General features: G+C 44.0%; 1 pseudogene; it reads right to left on the bottom strand.

The window, feature by feature from the left end:
- Nucleotides 1–6,696: 6,696 nt before the first annotated feature.
- LOC117346233 lies at nucleotides 6,697–10,533 on the bottom strand (annotated as a pseudogene).
- Between the last annotated feature and the right edge of the window lie 5,815 nt (nucleotides 10,534–16,348).

Raw genomic sequence — 16,348 nt, 5'->3', positions numbered from 1 at the left:
CCATTTCTGGAGGTAAAAATCTATCCACCCCCTCCCACTGACAAACAAAACAGTCATATAAACCACTCTGATTCCAATATATAAATGCAGTATATCAAACCAGAAGATACATCAGAAGGAGGGATTTGGCCAAAGAAAAGACACTCCATCACTGAAGTTCCAGTCCTAAGGTCCTGATAGCATGGGTGGGAGGGGAAGTGGGGAGGGAGGCATAAAGGGGTTGGGCTGTCCCAACCCATGGGCAAGGGAGTCACAGGATTTTTTCCCTTTTTATCCACTGGGAACAGTTTTATGGGGCTGCTAGACCTGTAAAGGGAGGGCGCTGCTTGCCCCACAAAGTGTGGGAGACTGCTGGGCCCACAATGGGGGTTATATGTGCTGCTATACCCTTGGGGGTACTGACTGGTTGACTGGATCCAGAGCTGGAGATTAAGGGAAGGGAAAGATAGGTGCTACATGTGGTATGGGGATTGGGGTAAGAGAGGGATGTGGTGTAATGATGTGGGTGCTGTAGGGAAGAGAGAGGTACTAAAAAGAGAATGACATGGTGGCTGTTATCCGCGGCTAGCCATGGGTAACCCATTGAAATGGTGGGGGGAAAAGTGCTCACTGCAGACACGGGGACAAGGCCATCCACTACCCCGTGGAGTGGTGAATGGCCTTGTCCACACAGTTAAGGGAGGGAATGCGCGGTCACTGATCACACATGGCCCCTTCTCTCCTTTCTATCTACCGCTGAATCTAACTCCCTCCCTCCCGCTTACCTTCGTGGCATGTTAGTAAAGTAACTTTCTGGCCAAGCCTGCCTGCAGTCGTGTGTGTGTGTGTGGGAGCTTCTCCTATGATGTAACTGGAAGTTGCATCAGAAGAGAAGCAGGCATGCTCGACTGCAGGCATGCTCAGCCGGCTTGAGAAAGCTACTTTACTAACATGTCGTGAAGGTAAGGGGGAGGGAGGGAGATATTTGGGCCACACGAGGGGTGCTGAAGGGTGGTGAGGTGGTGAGAGGGAAGGGTGGTGATGAGGAGAAGATGTTGGAAGGGAAATGGGGACGACAAGAGTGGGGAGAAGATGCTGGAAGGGAAATGGGGACGACAAGAGTGGGGAGAAGATGCTGGAAGGGAAATGGGGAAGACAAGAGTAAGGAGAAGACGTTGATGGGAAATGGGGAACAGAGAGTGGGGAGAAGATACTGAAGGGAAATGGGGAATAGAGTGGGGAGAAGACGCTGAAAGGGAAGAAGACAGAGATACCAGACTATGGTGGGAGGAGCAGAGAGAAAAAATGGGTGCCAGACCAATTGGTGAAGGGAGAGGCACAGTAACAGAGCAAATAGAAGACACAGAGAGAAGACAGAGAGTGGATGGAAAGAATTGAATGAGAAAATGAGGAAAGCAGAAACCAGACAACAAAGGTAGAAAAAAAATAATATTTATTTATTTCCTTTTTTTTTTTTTTTTTTGCTTTAGGATAAAGTAGTATATTAGTTGTTTTGATAAAAAATTATAAACAAAGCCCTGCCAGCTGAACATCTCTTTCTCTAGTTCAGCAGCTAGAACTTTGATTTATAAGGAAGGACTAAGCTAAATATTGCAGTACTGAGGCTTGTATGGATGCTGTGGGGATAGTAGTTGTGGGGACGGGGATGGGGTCAGTGGTCACAGTGACAGGAATGGGGCATGTACAGTGGTTGTGGGGATGGGTACAGTGGTCATGGTGATGGGGCGGTGACAGGGATAGGGATGGTGGTTGCGGGGATGGGGTGGCGATGGGGACAAATTTTTCCCTGTGCCATTCTCTAGTGCTAAACCAATGTGGGATATAAATTTTTAAATAAACTATAAGGATTAGATTCTATAACTGGGGCCTAAAAAAACCTTGCTGAGGGCTATTCTATAAATGCTGTTTGTCATCAGAAACCACTGCTAGCATTAGGCATGGCCATTTATTCAACCAAAATGTTTTGCAAATACAGACACCTAAATTAAGAAGGGATCCCACCGTATTCTATAACTACACATGTTACTTCCAGGAATACCCATCTCTGCCCATAACTCTCTCCTTTCCATGCCCCCTATTTGGACATGCATGTAAAATTTAGGCTCAGATTCCACACCTAAATTTACACATGGAAATTTTAATTAATGCCAATTAGCACCAATATTTGTTTGTTTGAAGAGGATACATTCCATGATTTTCTCAAGTATGCAAGGACTCTCAGGTCATGTGACCATCTTGAATATGCTCCAGATCAACCCACCCACCCCAACATGGGGTTTAAAATGATTTAAGCACTGAATATCCTTGGATAGCAGCACACAAGTGATTTAAACAGCTATGAGCTTCTCCTGGTCACTTAAATTGCTTTGAATATTTGTGTTTGGTTAATCATGATTGTTGAGTGCATTTATCAAAATCATGGGAGGAAGAAGGTGTTTAAAGGTGAAGGGTCACTTCACTACTCCTGCGAAAGCTTCCCTCTCACTCTGTTCCAAAGGATACCACTCTTTTTCTTTTGAATAAAGAATTCCGGTAACAAATACTAAAATTACCTTCCATGACACAGAGTACAAAAATTCCTTATTTTCTCTAGTCCATGTGGTGCCATTTACTGAGCCAGATATGATCATGTCATGCAGTGCGTGTGCCACGGCATACACAGCATTGTACACACTATAACTGCTCCCAAGTGTTGTGCCGATACAGTGAGTGAAGTGTTTGATATCCATAAATTTGCAGTCTCTTTTGATATACTTTGGGCATCTGATGTCACACAGGCCTTCCCACCAATCTTTAGCATAGTAATCACTTGCCAGCCAGAAAGGTTTCACCTCATTGATAAATTTTAAAAAATTTGGCATTAGTTTCTTATATGGTGTGAATGTAAAGGAGTTGTTTTTCATACCAGATAAAATTAGTAATTCTCTCATTTGTTCTAGCTCAGTTATGGTGATACAAATCTTGCCAGTGTTATCCAGAAGTTGAAGAAACATTGAAAACTGTAGAAAAGATCCAGAGTTTTTATTAAAGTAGAAAATGTTCACAGTAGATGATTTCAGAATAGAAACATAGAAACATAGAAATTGACGGCAGAAAAGGGCTATAGCCCATCGAGTCTGCCCATACCAATGACCCACTCCCTGATTCTTACTCTCCTAGAGATCCCACATGAATATCCCATTTTCTCTTGAACTCTAACACGCTGCTGGCCTCAATCACCCTCTGAGGCAGCTCGTTCCAATGATCTACCACCCTTTCAGTGAAGAAGTACTTCCTCGCATCACCCTGAAATTTCCCTCCCCTGATTTTCAGCGAGTGTCCTCTGGTTACTGAGGGCCCTGTAAGACTGAAGATATCATCTTTCACCTCTATACGCCCAGTAATATACTTAAAGGTCTCAATCATGTCCCCTCTCTCTCTTCGCTCCTCCAGTGAGTACATCCGCAGTTTTTTTAACCTTTCTTCATACGTGAGTTCCCTGAGCCCCAAAACCATCCTGGTAGCCATTCGCTGAACCTACTCAATTCTCAACACATCTTTTCGGTAGTGTGGTCTCCAGAATTGAACACAATACTCGAGATGAGGTCTCACCATGGATCTGTACAGCGGCATTATGACTTCAGGTTTTCTGCTGACAAAACCCCTACGGATACAGCCCATCATTTGTCTTGCCTTGGACGATGCCTTCTCTACTTGATTGGCAGCCTTCATATCGTCGCTAATGATCACTCCTAAGTCACGTTCCACCGTGGTCCTGGACAAGGTTTCATCATTTAGTGTGTAAGTTCTGTGTGGATTTTTTTTGCCTAGGTGCATTACTTTACATTTTTTAGCATTGAAGCCCAGCTGCCAAGTTGATGACCACTGTTCAAGCTGTCTTAGGTCCTGCGTCATAAAGTCAGGCACACTGCTTTTGCCAACTATGTTTTGCCAATTTTGTCTAATTGTGAATTTGGGACACTACTGTGGTGAGGAATGGTTTCATGGAATTCAATGCAGCCACCATTCTGTTCAATCCCTTCTCTTAGGATCTGGACAGCTCTCAGACTGTTTTCATCATTGGTTGAAAGGATATTGACCCATTTCCAGCCAAAATACTGCAGTAACTTGCCTATCCCAGCACAGAGATGCAATTCATTGGGGACAGTCCAGTAAAAATAAGGATACAGAACAGGGTCACTCATATAAAGATTCTGTAAGTTGTAGCTGACCTGTCATGAAAATATAAAATAATGAATGCATCACCCTTTTGTGTCATTCTGAAAGAATAGTTTATATCATATAGGTCATAGGATTTATTAGCACATAGTTTGCCGAAGGTGCTTGTGTAAAATGATGCATGTCGGTAACAAAAATCTTATGTGTCCGGGGCGGTACTTGAAGAGATCTCCCAGGAAAGAGACTTGGGAGTTCTGATCAACAAGTCGATGAAGCTGTCCGCGCAATGTGCGGTGGCAGTGAAAAGGGTGAACAGAATGCTAGGAATGATAAAGAAGGGGATCACGAACAGATCGGAGAAGGTTATCATGCCACTATACCGGGACATGGTGTGCCCTCACCTGGAGTACTGTGTCCAGTACTGGTCGCCGTACATGAAGAAGGACATGGCACTACTCAAAAGGGTCCAGAGAAGAGTGACTAAGATGGTTAAGGGGCTGCAGGAGTTGCCATACAGCAAAAGATTAGAGAAACTCAGCCTTTTCTCCCTCTAACAGAGGAGATTGAGAGGGGATATGATTGAAACATTCAAGGTACTGAAAGGAATAGACTTGGTGGAAAAGGACAGGTTGTTCACTCTCTCCAAGGTAGGGAGAATGAGAGGGCACTCCCTAAAATTGAAAGGGGATAGATTCTGTATGAATGTAAGAAAGTTCTTTTTCACCCAGAGATTGGTAGAACACTGGAATGCTCTTCTAGAGTCTGTCATAGGCGAAAACACCCTCCAGGGATTCAAGACCAAGTTTGACAAGTTCCTGCTGAACTGGAATGTACATAGGTAGGGCTAGTCTCAGGGCACTGGTCTTTGATCATAGGGCCACCGCGTGTGTATACTGCTGGGCATGATGGACCACTGGTCTGACCGAGCAGCGGCAATTCTTATGTTCTTATGTGTCTAGGCTCCTGTTAGGCTCTCCTCTCTCCTGTATAAAATTGCTTCCCCTTTGGGGAATTTTAGTCATTTACACATAGACAGCCTCATGTTAGGCTGACCCTCTTCCTCCTACTCTCCCCTAGAAATCCAGGGAAAACCCAAATAGTGAGGTACATAAATGTATTTAACACTCCCTTAGGAGTTTCCCTGAATTCACAGAGATGCCAAGGATGAACCACCCCAAAGAGAGAGATTTATGATGCCAAGGAGTGATACTGAAGGCCAGTGGTGTACCTAGGGTATGTGGCACCCGGGGCCCAACATTTTTTGACAACCCCCCATGTAAAAAAATGATTTTTTGAAATAACCATGAAACTGAATAAATGGTCAGAATAGGAACAGGCAGTAAAAATTTTATTTTATTGAACCTCATATATGTAATCATTATTCCAAACATAACATAACATAAATTATGTGTAAATTATCATGACATTAGAAGTACATATGAAGTAGTTGGAGGTGATGCTTGGGACAGTTCTGATTGTGTTAGTTCAGTTTTATGTGTTTTTTGAATAGAAGGGTTTTAATTTCTTTTTCGAGGTCAATAGGTTGTAGAGTTGGGGATCGAGTGTTGCAGCTCAAGTGGCTAGGAGGTTGTCGTACAGTTTTTTTCTTTTGACGTTTTTGATTGGAGGGTGTGTGAATGGTGCGTGGGTTCTCCTATGTCTGGTTGAGGTGGATTGAACTAGTCAATTGTTCCAACAGGCTGTATTCTCACTTGTATTGGGAGCCAATGTGAGTCGTTATATGCCTCTGTGATGTAGTCAAATTTCTTCAGTGAGTAGACCAGTCTTAGGGCTTTGTGTTTTGTATTGTTTGTAGTTTTATCATGGTTGTGGAATCTTGACTGTTTTTCTTCCATTATCTTTCTAGTTGTCTGCATTGGCTTTTTAGTAGGAGTAGTTCATTGTCAAACCATTTGTCAGATTTTCTATGGATTCTGGTTTTGGTTTGTACAAAAAAAGGGAAAAAGTAATAGGATTAATCCACTTTTTAATCCACGTATTTTTTGAAAAATACAGGGAAAACCCATACATTCATATTGGTCTTTCACAGTAATGAATATTACAGTTTCTGTTTTCGAGTCTTAGCTTCAGCAAATTTGTCAATGATTTCATCTAAATTGATCTTCCTTGCATATTCATATTCAATGGACAGTATAGCTAGATTCGTCAATCTATCATTGCTCATAGTTAATCGAAGAACACTTTTTATTAATTTTAATTTTGAAAAGTTTCTTTCACATGAAGCAATAGATACAAAAATAGTTAGGAAACGTCTTAAACATAAGGATAAGTTTGGCACGGATTCATAAAAATCCCATTTCACAATAAATTCTAGAAATTGCAAAACTGTCCATGTCTTTGTTTCTTTGGGATTCATTCCAGCAGCTTTTAAATGTCTCCGCAGTCGAAAAATTTCCAGTAAGATATCTTCACCAGAAAATTCATCATAAATTTCAGTTATATTTGGTAAAATCTTGCAAAGGTTTTCTTCTTCTGCAAAAATTAGAGAAAATGGCTGAATGATAGCAAAAATTGACATTATTTGATCCATTGCTTTAGAACGAGTCTCCAGTTCTTGGTGAAATGATCAAGACATCCAAACATAGCCCTTGTGGTTTCTTCTGTCAAAGTAAGACCAGCATCTTTTGTTGTTTCTCCAGGCATTCTTCTTCGAAATTTGATTTTTTTTTCTATGCCAATGTCCATGTCCTTACATTTTGTTGTTCCATAGCTAATGGCCTTCTCCACAATTTCTGTGCGCTGGTCTTCAAGGAACAATTTTAAAGCTTGCAGTTTCACTGTACATTGTTCAAGGCTGATCCCGGCTGTTTGCAAATATTTTTGTGTCTGATTAACCTCATGCAAAACTTCACACCAGAAAAAGAGATAACACAGAAAAGAAAAATCACATACAGCAGAGAGAAAATCTGAGCTGATCCTCTTGTATCCACATTTTCTTTAGAATCACACAGTGCTTCAAGGGTTGAAATTAACTTTTCAAAATTTGTCTTTACGGCATGCACTGCTTCATAATGAGCACTCCATCTTGTCTGGGAAAGTCTTTTCACTGTTATACCTACATTCTGCAGCATTTCCCATCGATGAGTTGAGACTGAAAAGAATGAATACACTTTTTCCAAAGCTCCAAAAAAGTCACACATGAAGAAACACTTCCAAAAGAGTGAACTCCACAAAGGTTCAGAGAATGATTTGCACAAGGCACAAATAAAGCCTTGGGATTAATTTCTTTGATTTTTGCCTGAACACCACCGTGAATGCCAGCCATAGTTGCAGCATTGTCATAGCCTTGACCACGACAGAGGTTTATATTCAGTCCATCACTATCCAGTTTTTTCAAGATCTGTTCCGTGAGTTCAGCAGCAGACTTCCCAGAAATAGGAAAGAAGCCCAAGAATGATTCCTTTATTTCAACTTTATCATCTTCAATATAGACATATCTGATCACTTCACACATTTGATCAGTGTGTGAAACATCAGGGGTGCTATCAAAAAGAATGTCAAAGTATTTTGCTTTTTTAATATATGCCACAATTTTTTCTTTGACATAATTTCCCAGAAGATGAATGAATTCATTTTGAATTTTTGGAGATAAGTATGAACTCAATCTGCTTTCAGAAGGAATAAGTACATAAGTACATAAGTAGTCGCCTCCGCCGGGGCAGACCAGAGGTCCATCCAGCCCAGCGTTCCGCTCACGCGGCGGCCCATCAGTTATATTGCCTGATCAGCGGTCCCTGACTAATTTTATGCCTACCTCTACACTTATCTCTAAACCTTCCACTGCTCTTATCTGTACCCCTCAATCCCTTTGTCTTTCAGGAACCTATCCAGGTCATTCTTGAAACCCTGTACTGTGCTATTTCTTATCACGGCCTCCGGAAGGGTGTTCCATGTGTCCACCACCCTCTGTGTGAAAAAGAACTTCCTTGCGTTTGTTTTAAACCTGTCCCCCTTCAATTTCATCGAGTGACCCCTTGTTCTTGTGGTTTCTTTCAAATTGAAAAATCTGTCTTTGTCAACCTTTTCGATGCCCCTCAGGATCTTGAAGGTCTCTATCATATCTCCTCTGAGTCTCCGCTTTTCCAGGGAGAACAGCCCCAGCTTCTTCAGTCTGTCAGTGTATGTAAGGTTTTCCATACCCTTAATCAGTTTAGTTGCTCTTCTCTGGACTCCCTCAAGCATTGCCATGTCCTTTTTGAGGTACAGTGACCAGTACTGTACACAGTATTCCAGATGCGGGCGCACCATAGCCCGGTACAGTGGCAGGATGACTTCCTTCGTTCTGGTCGAGATACCTTTCTTAATGATACCTAACATTTGGTTTGCTTTCCTTGAGGCTGTGGCGCATTGTGCCGACGCCTTCAATGTCGTGAATACCATCACTCCCAAGTCTCTTTCCAGATTACTGACCCCTAGCATTGATCCCCCCATTTTGTAAGTGAACATCGGGTTCCTTCTCCCTATATGCATGACCTTGCATTTCCCTACATTGAAGCTCATTTGCCACTTTTTCGCCCATTCTTCCAATGTCGTAAGATCCCTTTGGAGATTCTCGCAGTCAACCGTGGTTTCAACCTTGCTGAATAGTTTGGTGTCATCTGCGAATTTGATGACCTCGCATTTTGTTCCCGCCTCCAGGTCATCAATGAATATGTTAAACAGGAGCGGTCCCAGCACCGATCCTTGAGGAACCCCGCTCGTGACCCCTTGCCAGTCCGAGTAATGGCCCTTTACACCAACCCTCTGCTTCCTGTCTGCCAGCCAGTTTTTGATCCATCGGTGGACCTCCCCGCGCACCCCATGATTCCATAGCTTCCTGAGCAACCGCTTATGTGGTACCTTATCGAAGGCTTTCTGGAAGTCTAGGTAAATTATGTCTATGGGTTCACCTTTGTCCACCTGGTTATTTACCCCCTCAAAGAAGTACAACAAGTTTGTGAGGCATGACCTACCCTTGCAGAACCCATGCTGGCTCGACCTTAGCTGTCCATTTTTTTCGATATGGTCACAGATGCTGTCCTTAATCAGTGCCTCCATCATCTTTCCTGGGACCGATGTGAGGCTTACCGGCCTATAGTTTCCCTGGTCGCCCCTCGAACCCTTCTTGAAGATGGGCGTGACATTAGCTATTTTCCAGTCCTCCGGGATCTCTCCAGTTTTTAGGGATAGGTTGCATATTTGCTGAAGTGTGTCTGCTATTTCATTCCTTAATTCCTTGAGCACCCTTGGGTGAATGCCGTCTGGACCTGGCGACTTGTCGCTCTTTAGCTTGTCTATCTGCCTGAGGACATCCTCCTGGCTCACCTCTAATTGGACCAGCTTGCTATCTTGATCTCCATTTTCTATTTCCTCTGGTTCCGGAATGTTGGATGTGTCCTCCCTCGTGTGTTTGATTTTTACAAAATGTTCCTTCAAAATTGAGTCATAATTTGATAGTAATTCTATCAACTCCAAAAAATTTTCTTTGTTTGTTGATAACATATCCTCTCTGTGACCACGATGTAAAATGTCTCTCCAGTATTTTCTCTCTTTATCCATTTCCACTTCATGAATTCTATCAATAGTTTTTTGGAGTTCCAGTCCCCTTGCCAAGGTCTTCCATTGTTCTAAGCAGAAGAGATGTTGTTCTCATCGCTCATGTTCAGGGACTTTAGGATTTAATTTCCATCAGTTTTTAAAGCCAGTTACAAAGACAGATGTTCCAGCTTTTGTCTCACTATCTGCAAACAGTCTGCAGTAAAAACAAAACAAGCAATTTTTTGATTTTGAATAAACCATCCAGATTCTCAATACTTTTTTGCCCTTTGGTAAAGATTTGTAGAACCATGAGGTTGTTAAGTGTCGACTGAATCTTTCGCTCTTTTTTCCTTCTCGTTGACTAGAAGAGAAAGGTCCATTTTTATTTTGAAAAGGTTCACTTCCCTTCTTAACCAGATTAACTCTCAAGTCATCTGGAACTGGTACTGGCCAAGCAGGGATATTGCAGTAAAGTAAAATTTTATTCGCTATTTCTTCAAACTCTTGGTCTTTACTAGCATCCCTTTCTTCTCCACTGTTATTTTTATGCTTTTGGTGTTGACTCTTGCTATCAATTAGATTCTCTTCCTCAGTGTCAGTACTTATAGATGACGATTCACTGTCTTCTTTCAGTTCAGGGTCATCTGAATCTTGCGTTTCTACTAAAGGTATTTCGGATGTGCCAGCTTGCACTTCTTCAGAATCTTCTTCATTACCTTTATGCGATGCTGAAAGCATTACATATTTCAACATAGATCCAGATATTGATTCAATCGCCTCCCCTTTTGCTTTTTTAATTTTTCTTTTTTGAGCTCCACTAAGTCGATGTCGTTTCATGTTAGTACAGGGTCCACCATCTCTCCCTTTCTGTTCCCAATTATCCTCCTATCCAGTATCTCTATCCCGCCTCCACACCATCCCTTGTTTCCAAGTTCTCTCCCTTTCTGTTCCTTCCCTCCCTAAATCCCATTATGCACCATCTCTCTCCCACTCCTCTGTTTTTAAACCCATTATTTCTAACCCCCAAAGTCTGGCATATGCACGTATCTTTGAACCCCCCTTCCCTCCCTCTCTCTGTGTACTTTTACACAAGGACCCCCTCCCCTGAAGGTCTGTCCCCCCGAAGGCCTGCACCCCCCGAAGGTCTGTCCCCCCTGAAGGCCTACCCTCCCCAAAGGATTGTACCTCCCACCCGAAGGTCTGTCTCCCCCAAAGGCCTACACCCTACCCCTGAAGGCCTACACACCCCTGAAGGACTGTACCTCCCACCCGAAGGTCTGTCCCCTCTGAAGACCTACACCCCCCTGAAAGCCTACACTCCCCCTGAAGGTCTGTACCTCCCACCCGAAGGTCTGTTCCCCCGAAGGCTTATACCCCCCGAAGGTCTGCACCCCCTGAAGTCTTACACCCCCGCTGAAGGCCTACACCCCCCCTGAAGGCCTGCACCCCCCCGAAGGTCTGCACCCCCCTGAAGGCTTACACCCCCGCTGAAGGCCTACACCCCCCTGAAGGCCTGCACCCCCCCGAAGGTCTGCACCCCTCCTGAAGGCTTACACCCCCGCTGAAGGCCTACATCCCCCCTGAAGGCCTGCACCCCTCCAAAGGCCTACACCCCACCTGAAGGCCTGCACCTCCCCGAAGGTCTGCACCTCCTGAAAGCCTGCAACCTCCCTGAAGGTCTGTACCTCCCACCCAAAGGTCTGTCCCCCCTGAAAGCCTACACCCCCCCGAAGGTCTGTACCTCCCACCCAAAGGTCTGTCCCCCCTAAAGGCCTACACCCCACCCCTAAGGCCTGCACCCCCCTGAAGGCCTACACCCCTCCCCGAAGGCCTACACCCCCCCAATACTGTCTAATGCAATCAGATAAAGGTGCGAGTTGGGAGGCCAGAGGGGAAGCAGGACACTGCAGCACTTCCCAACTGACCCTCCCCCCTCGCCCTCTAAAGCAGGAGCTGGCTAGCAAGAGGAAGTTGCCGATCCTGCTTTAGGGGGCGAGGGTCAGATGATGAATCGGGATTCGGGAGGCCGATTTAGTTTTTTTTTTAAATTGATTCGGGCAGCACTAGCCAAAGAAACAACACAAAAACCACCACCAAGCAGCTCAGCAGCCCAGCGATACTCACCTTCAGTTCAGAGGTAATTGCAGTGTCGCACGTGGCTCGAGCTCCCTTTCCTGCTTCCACCCAGCCGGAAACCGGAAGTTGGTGACAAAAGCATGCCGACAGTAGAGCGTACCATGCTCCGACGGCGACGGGGTGTGTGGCCGTGGGGAATGGAAGGTAAGAGAGAGGGCTCAGGCTGGATCACTTCGGGGACTTGCGAAAGCCTTGGAATCGGGCCATGAGCAGGGAAGTTCCTGGGCCATGACTCCAATGCCGGGAGCACCCCCCATGAGCTTGCACCCGGGGCAGACCGCGTCCCCCCCCACATTCCCCCCAGGTACGCCACAGTTGAAGGCTAAAGATAGCTTTTTCAGAGAGTACATCTAGGGTATAAATATAGAATGATTTAAGTGTAGTATTGCTTTGAAAGTGAATCGAGAGAGAATTAAATGATATTGACTTTTCTTTGAAGCCTCTGGAAGAATACAGACCAACTAGGGGGTGCACTAAACTTACCGATCATCTAACAATCGTCACTAAACTGGTTTGACCTAATGCAAACAACTGCTGGCCATGTGCTTCTCTGAGAGTTTGTTCATTCTCTGATCCAGCCATGCAAATTATCCCATTACTATTAAAATACCATGTAGACTAGCCCATCTATATATGCCCTAAAATCCCACACAAAATTGAAATTGCTCATAGTAACCTAAAATAGCCGACAGGTATGACCAGAACAGAACCTAGCTACACCACATTCCAGAAAAAAAAACTGGAAACCCTCCTCTTTGATACATAATCTCCAAAAGTCCCTCTTTCTCCCTTCTTTCCTGAGTATCCTTCCCATTTATCCTCCTTCCTCTCCTTCTTGTCTTTTCTTTTTTTTCCTCTTACTTCTCTCTGTAAGTCACCTTGAGCATGCTTAGGTATGTGCAACACACAAATAGAAGATTAGATTAGATTAGATCTCTCATAAGAACATAAGAATTTGCCTCTGCTGGGTCAGACCAGAGGTCCATCCCGCCCAGCGGTCTGCTCCCGCGGTGGCCCCTCAGGCCTATCACCTGTGCAGTGGTCCCTGACTATTACTATAAACTAGCTCAACTCCTACCTGTACCCCTCAATCCCCTTATCCTCTAGGAACCTATCCAAACCTTCTTTGAAGCCCTGTAACGTGCTCTGGCCTATCATGGCCTCCGGAAGCGCATTCCATGTGTCCACCATCCTCTGGGTAAAAAAGAACTTCCTAGCGTTTGTTCTAAACCTGCTCCCTTTTAATTTCTCCGAGTGCCCCCTTGTACTTGTGGTTCCCCACAAGTGAAGAATCTGTCCCTGTCTACTTTTTCTATGCCCTTCAGGATTTTGAAGGTTTCTATCATGTCTCCTCTAAGTCTCCACTTTTCCAGGGAGAATAGCCCCAGCTTTTTCAATCTATCAGCATATGAGAAGTTTTCCATACCCTTTATCAGTTTAGTCGCTCTTCTCTGGACTCCCTCAAGTACTGCCATGTCCTTCAAGGTCTACCTGTTTGTTTGTTTTTTCTTTCACTGTGACTCCCCATGACAGCAAAAATGACAAGAGGAATGCCTACTCGGTCCTGGCCCCTCTGTGCCACTGACTCCCCTGAACCAATCCCCTATTCTTCCCCAAAATAGGCAGGAGGGATGTCCACTCCCTCTTGACAATGGACATCCCCTACCCATACCTTTTTGTAACGTTGGAAGCAGGAATCCCACTCTGAGGCTCCTGCTTCAGGCCCACCAGTCCAAAATGGCAGGCCTTCCCCTCCTCAGTGCATCATGTGATGCACGAGGAGGGGCCAAAATCCAAGATTGGTTCAGGTGCCTAAGGCTTGATTAATCAGGGCTTTAGGCTCCTCCCTCATTATTCTGGTTACAGAGGGAAGTGCCTAAGCCCTGATTGGCTCAGACACCTAAGGCTCCACCCCTTGTGAAAGGTCTTAGACATCTGAACCAGTTAGGCCTTTTGGCCCCTCCCCATGTATCACATGAGACAATGGGGAGGGTGTGCCATCTTGAATCTGTTGGTGAATGTGTGTGAGGTGATTTTTTGCAACAGCACTGAAGAATGTTTCTTTTTCTACCCCTGAAGCAGCTTTAATAGAGCGAAATGGGGATTCTCTGTTGGATTTGGAAGAAGGTCGGCTCATATGAGTTTGCTTGAGAAGAAGAACAACTGATTGGCAGTATGTGAAGCTAAGTATCCCTCTTCCTTATCTATGGACACAAGCAGTATTGAAGCTTTGAATTTAGTTTGGATGCACACCTTATGAATGATTGCAGTCTGCTGGGAGTAGACCCTATTTTTTTCCATATCTTTATTCATTTTAAAACCAACATCAAGTGCAACATATTATCAAACAATGTACAAAATAAACGATAGTTAATTTCATCAAATGATTTAACAAATACATATCCCTTCCCTCCCACCCACCAACCCTTTCATACAGTATAAAGACAATCAAGAGTAAAATAAATGATCAAGACAAACAAAATTACGACCAAATAATATATTAAAGGCATAACCCCCCCCCAACCCACCCATCCTGGATTTGTATAATCAAAGGGCTAAAACTAATAATCAATCCTTATAAAATTTTGTCAATGGGTCCAAAACCTCCTTGAATTTCTTATGTCTCAATTGTATTGCCCTCATACGTTCAAATTTATGTTTGGCACAAAGATTATCACCAGAAACTATAGTTTAACCTGTCCCAATTTTTCAAAATAAGCTATATGGCATCTCCTGTCATGATAAAAAGTAGTCTATTGTTATGTGGATTTATTGGACTCTCGGCCATCAATAACGTGGACCCTATTTTTGACATTTTGATATTTTGGCATATGGGACTAATTTGTGGTATACCATATTTGAAGTTGAAGCACTTGATTGGAGATTTTTGGGGGTACCCATGAAGCCCTTAACTAAGGCCCCTTTTTCTCCAAAATATTTTTTTTGTGCTCCTTCAGTTAATTAGAGTGGCTGAATGGGTTTTCCCTGCCTGGGTGATCTGCACTCATATAATTGCATATAAAAATTTTTGGGGTATAGGATTGAATACTTATGTGCCTCTAGTTGGATATAGAGGGTAAGGCCCACCATTAAGCAGGAGCCTGAAATGGGCTTCCTGGTTCCAACTTTTGAAAAAGGTATGGGTGAGGTTCGGGGCTGGTGGTAGGGGCATCCAAATGGCAAGAGGGAGTGGGCATCCCTCTTGCCATTTTTTTAGGGGTGTTGTGGGATGATGGCTCAGGGGTGCCTGGTGCAAGGGGAGCATGGAATAGGGGTGTTCTGCATGGCAAGAGGGAATGAGCACCCTCTTTCCTATTTTGGGGAAGGGGAAGGGATTGGTTTGGGAAGGGTTGGTGACACAGGGGTCCAGGACCAGTTGGGGGCAAGGCATGTGGGTATTCAGCTAGGCAGGAGGGAATAGGCATCTTTCCTGCTATTTTCAATGCCATGGAGGGTTGTGGTGCCAGTTCATGGGGGGTTGTTGGGGAGGGCCTTTTTCCTTTTTTTAATGGGGCAGATTGTGCATGTGTAACACATGCATAATAGCTGTGCCAAAAAGAAAGAAGCCCTAACTGTAGTGACAGGGGGCTGCTTTCCCTGCAACTGCTGTTAGGGCTCTTCACATGTGTCAATCGCCCATTGAACAATTGATCTGTCAAGTTTGAATTTAAATGAAGTGCACTTCTATGCAAATCATTTGAATGCAAACCTGGTAGCACATTGATCGCTCATCCAAAATCGGTCAGAGAATCCGCCAACAACGATCCAGTCAGTATTACTGATTATCTTTAGTGCATACAGGCCAAAGTGGAGGAGCAGTATGAGTAGGCAGGAAGGTGGGCTCAGATTTGTTCCTACTGGTTGGACTACTTGATTTACTTTTTAAGGATTCTTTAAAATAGAGATTAGTGTACTGGTAGATGATGTTTAATGTGAGCAAGTGCACAGTGATGTATATGGGAAAGAATTATAGCTACATGATGCAGGGTTCCACGTTAAGAGTTACCACCCAGGAAAAGGATCTAGATATCATCACTGAGGATACTTTGAAACTCTCAGCTCAGTGTGTTGTGGCAGCTAAGAAAGCAAATAGGATTTTAGAAATGGGAAAGAAAGATGCACAACCATCTGGGACTCATTTAACCAGGTCACAGAGGAAGCTCTTGGAAAACCCCCTGAATGGCCTTTGGCCTACAACCTGCCCTCAAAACCCTTGTCCAGCAAAGATAGTACAAATGAGCATAGGCTTCATTGAAGGGGCCAATTAAATTGTTAACTCCTTGTTTGGAAAAGGGAATCAGCCAACAACACAAAAAAAGGTCTGTGGTGCACTTCCAGCTGATGAGGAGAAGCTCAAAAGCTACCAACCAGTCCCTAACATGCTTTTTCTGGCAAAACTTATAGAATAGACAGTTTGCATTTAACTCAATAACTAGTTAACTAAATGTAATTATCTAGACCAGGATGTCAATCTGGTTTCTGACCTGGGTACAGAACAGAGACAGTTCTTGTGTCC

This window comes from Geotrypetes seraphini, chromosome 12, assembly GCF_902459505.1.
Source record: "Geotrypetes seraphini chromosome 12, aGeoSer1.1, whole genome shotgun sequence".
Classification (NCBI taxonomy): domain Eukaryota; kingdom Metazoa; phylum Chordata; class Amphibia; order Gymnophiona; family Dermophiidae; genus Geotrypetes; species Geotrypetes seraphini.
This window is presented reverse-complemented; position numbering and strand designations above follow the sequence as displayed.